The 4,942-nt window shown below is 39.4% G+C and overlaps 1 non-coding gene across 1 annotated transcript; it reads right to left on the reverse strand.

Annotated features, from left to right (window-relative positions):
* Positions 1–1,075: 1,075 nt before the first annotated feature.
* LOC101849259 lies at positions 1,076–3,058 on the reverse strand. The gene is made up of 3 exons (XR_004859337.1): positions 2,878–3,058; positions 1,753–1,867; positions 1,076–1,179 (listed from the first exon to the last, which is right to left on the reverse strand). It is a non-coding gene; the product is annotated as an uncharacterized LOC101849259 (transcript).
* Between the last annotated feature and the right edge of the window lie 1,884 nt (positions 3,059–4,942).

The raw sequence follows: 4,942 nt of genomic DNA on the forward strand, positions 1-4,942 counted from the left end.
GTAGGTAGGTAGGTAGGTAGGTAGGTAGGTAGGTAGGTAGGTAGGTAGGTAGGTAGGTAGGTAGATAGGTAGGTAGGTAGGTAGGTAGGTAGGTATGTGAGTGTGTGTCACACACACACGCTCACACACACACGCACATACACACACACGCACATACACACACACGCACATACACACACACACACACACGTACATACACGCACACAGAAATGAGTGTTGTGGCAAGATGATGCCTTCAGGTGGAATGATGCTCGACTTTATTAGATACCGGTAAGAATATGTGATTCTTCACCAAACTTCACTAAGCTCTCAATTTAAAACGGTATATTTCTTATAATGTTCGAGTAAAAGAAGTGAAGAACAATGTAACCCACTCCAGTTCAGTAGCGACGCACTCGTGCCCGTGTGTTTTGGTTTAAAACTAAATGTGTCACTACAATTTGGAATCAGGCTCTCGTCATGTTTTGGCATTTGGAGTTATTGGTTTAATCTTAAACCTTTCTCATTTGTCTTGCTATAGATGAAGGAAATACACACACATTTTTATTGTTGGACCATGAATTTTTTTTTTACCACAGTGTAGTATATAATTTCCTCCTTACCTACAAGCCTTCACGACCTCTTTGCAGAATTCTTCCGTAACATCGAGTCCAAGAAACTTTGCCAGCTTCTTGGTAATTTGAACAGGATTCTGGGGAATAAGATATAATTTATAGATTCCTTTGGATTTTATTTTCGTTTTATTTTGGTTATTTGTTGGGTTGTCTTTCTTTACCAGGGTTTTCTTGACTATACAGTACCATGCTTTCGGCGATGAAGAATAGAGCATTCCTCTGCTGGTGCTGATATCAGGTACAGACTAAAACTCTCTTAGGCTGCAGACAAAGAACATAGTTCCATTTCTTCATTGTCAGAGATTGACGTAGCAACTATTATTATTCGACCTAACATCGGAGTTGCAGTTGCGTGCGCCATAAAACTCCTACGTAACTGAAAAGGTGAGTATTCTTTGAGGTAAAGAATACACAAAGCCATATTCGATTAAAGACATTCGCTAAAGGACGAGACGTAAAACCTCCTTCATGTCCTCGTAGTAGATCGTCATGACAGGAACCTCCGGGTTGTTTTGCTGATGCTGTTGCATCTGACGCAAAAAGTCGAATTGGTGGGTTTCCCTCACTGGGGGAAAAAGAGGGGAGAGGGGAGGGAGAGGGGAGAGTGGCTATAAGACCAGAGTGTCAAATATTGTATTGAGACGTTGATCACATTTTATTTTTTACTCCTGTAACCAGTCTGATCAAAATGACGTCTTCTGTTAAGTATTACATTGTGCTATTACCAACACAAAATAATGGGATTAGTTTTCCTCCTTTGTCTTTAGCCACAGGATGTAATAAGAACTTCTCAGTGACTGCTAAATGAAAGTTCTGAAATAACGTGCATGGTCTACGGCTGAGTATGCTGCACAGTCACTAAAGACCGTGAAAATAAAATAGAAGCAAAAGAAATGTAGTTACTTAGGAGACTTCTGGGAATTTCTTGAAAGGAAAGGAAATCCGATTTAAACACTAAATGTGATTATTCTTAAGTTTGCTGTGGATGCACTAAGGGGCGGTTCGCTCAGTGGTCACCCAGCTGGGCGAATTGAGCAATTGTCCTGAGAGTGGAAAGAGCTCGCATAAAGATCACCTTTCTTGCCAATTTGGCTCTTCTTTTGTTTACAAAGGACAAGACTGCCTTGAGATGACTTACTATCATTGGCAATGTAACGTTCCAGTAAGTAAGACAGTGTGAATTTTCCCTCTTGTGACAAGTGGTAGTAGTAGGAGACAATCATATCTTTCGGGTTACGAGCAAGATGCACCATCTGTCATGAGAGAAAAAGAATACTGGAGAGTTACAACAGCAGACGTGCAGTTGCCTTGCACTGAGTCAAAAGTGACGGTTTTGCCAACTGTACTGGCAGTTCATTTTACTTTTCCATTTGTATCAAATCATCCTGAAATGATAAAGAGTACATGGGTAGTTTGCCTCCTGCATATCTCCCTGTGCACTTGCCTCGTTTGTCCCTCCAAAAAGTAAAGAAACCCAAAGTGTCATAAATGCCATGTCATTCAATGGTGCTACCAGGGGAGATCTTTGCTTTTGGAGTCTACGGTCAAAAGGTGACCTGTTAAATGGGTCTGCAAGAGCACACATTTTTTTAGGTTACCTGAAATTTGGGAACCTGGGAACATTTAAAAGCACACACATTAAAGAGATATTTTGCAGTAGCATATTTCATTGTCTTTTTATTGAGATCAACACATGTTTATGGTATAATATGTGGTGTCTGTAGATCTACATTTTAATTACACTCTATGTCTTTGCTTAGTAAGAGTTTTACTGCCCTCGCAACTGTATAGGGTCATACGAGCACGCGAAACACAATATGCTGGTTGCACAACATTCACAACAGTTCACAACACAGCTTGATTTCGTTAAAACACTGCTTCAACAAGGTCGTGAAAAAGTTAATATTCCTTAAACATTGCATGAGGGAAACATTTTACTCTAAGATTGTCAATTAGGAAGCATGACAGCTTGAATTTAAACTGTTCTAATTGTAACTTAATAACACAATGCTCAAAGATCAACTTTCAGACTATTAAATATTTAAATCAAGCACTAGACTAGGCCTGCTGAATTATGTTACTATTTATATTTTGTCGTCATGCGTCGGAAGGGACAACTTTGGTGTCCAGGAAATGATCATCAAATTACTCGATTATCACCAAAGCGACTATCTCCTATCAACGTGTTTCCAAAAGTTGGGTGTCTACACAAGTATGAGGACAATTTAGCCCTTGTTGGTGTAAATTTAAGTTTTCTTCTTACTTTGGGCCCTTTTGACCTTGTTCCATGTATTATGCACCCCTCAGATGACTCAGAGCAAAGGTTCAGGACTGCTGTGGCATTCGCAAACAGACAAAAATCGAATTATACAATGCTATTCTTCTCCAAACTAATGATGGGATATATCAGCAATACCAAAGATAGTACAAGACAAGATGGGCCACTCAGCCTAAAAAGTGTCCGCAGGAAGTATGCTCTTTGCTTCAGATGGCGCTGCAGTCTGTTTTGAAGCTCTCTTTCGTTTTTCCAGAAGAAGAATAGGAATAGCACATCCTTGCGTGCGCAGATCGACTGCTGTTCATCAGCAGTTCGGGTACGTTCAGTGCGGAGTTTTAGGGTTTTTTTTTATTTTAATGACCTCTCGCCCTTCATTCTAAAGTCAAATTAAACGAAGAAAACCATCTCCTTTTCCTCCGGAAGAGGTTTTTTGTCAGCGTAACCATTTTTAAAAAGCGTTCTTCCGAAATTTATCCCAAAACTTGCTAGTTTCACTTTGATTTTTTAAAACTCAAGTAGGGTAACTCTGTTCGCAAAGAGTGCGCTTTTGTGAAGAGGGCGCCACCAAATTTTGAGGACACTTTTTTAATTGGCTCAAAGAGAGAAGTGGCCCATCTTGTCTTGTACTATCTTTGGCAATACCGAATTCTATACGATATCAATATTTCTTCACAGGACGTATCTTTACATCGATATTTTTTCGATGTTACAAAATTATTATTGATAAATTGAAATCGGCCATCAAATATATAGAATATCGATATTATTGAGTCTGGTCGATATTTCCAAAATGTCGATGCGCGAATTACGACAGTCTTCTTTGTGTTGTTATTGTTGTCGTTTGTTTTTGTAAAAGCAGTCTGCTAGTTAGTGCGAGTGGTGGGCATACTATATATATCGAAATATCGATATTTTTCTTACCGCTTCGATACGATATCAATGTGTGTAAAAATATCAATATTTCGATATCGATATGTCCACCACTACTCCAACCCCTGTTGAAACGGTGACGAGTGGACATAGATGGAACTAGCTGGGCCCCCTTTCGATGAAAGGAATGATCTGTGCTATGACATCAACTAAAAGTCATTGGCCTACTATATTTACACTCTACTGGAATGGGGAAATAAATCTTGAGAGATGCAAAAAATGAGAAGGTCTAGATCTATACTACTCTCAAAACAAAATGCGCCTCGCGAAATACCACTTCCGGATTTTCTAAAATTACAAAGACAGAAGCGTCGGCCTACAAAAGCGATCGGCGAAAAAAAGAAATGTAGGTTTTTGCAGCAAAACTGTCTCAAAACTGAAAAAACCAAGGGTGTCATGATCTGAAGAATAGTTTAAAGAATTCCTTGGCGGAAACTGCATGTCGATCGATGAAGCTATTCAAAAGCCTTTTGAATAGCAAAATTTGGCCACCACAAATAGATAATAGATGAGCAAAACCCTGGTTTTTTCTGAGATCCAAGAACACTGTTTCAGGAAGCACTGCAAACTTTTACAGTCTGGGCTTATTTGACTGGACTACTGTTAAGGAGAAACAACATTAGTTCAAGGTCACATGTGGCATTCACAGCAATACAGATATTGAACGTTTACAATGTTGTTGTTCTCCCAGTCGTGCTCTGCAGTGTCAAAACCAAGACAGTGTACCAAAGTCATGTCTAAAGCTTAATACTTTCAACATGGCATATCAAAGGACAATTCTCGGCATCAAAGCATGTCAAATAAATATCAGTTTTTAATAGGGTAGTCTGTTATCTAAGCTCTTAGCTAGTCTGTCTTATGACTAATTTCAAAATCCCAAACGGCATTTTGAGCTGTCCTCAATGCAGCAAAAAGAGCAACAAAAACTTCTGAATCGAATTCTTCAACTAGAATACGGTACATAATTGCAACAAAAGTACAAGTCACCTTGACTTTCTTGTCTTTGATCTGTTGAGGAAGGTGGCACATTGGAAGGTGAGAGTTGAGGGTGCGGGGAGAGGCTTCCTTGTCTATGTCGTCAATATTGCAAAACTCCAGCATTGCTGCTTCTTTGGTGCGC

Source organism: Aplysia californica, unplaced genomic scaffold, assembly GCF_000002075.1.
Source record: "Aplysia californica isolate F4 #8 unplaced genomic scaffold, AplCal3.0 scaffold01111, whole genome shotgun sequence".
Taxonomy (NCBI): domain Eukaryota; kingdom Metazoa; phylum Mollusca; class Gastropoda; order Aplysiida; family Aplysiidae; genus Aplysia; species Aplysia californica.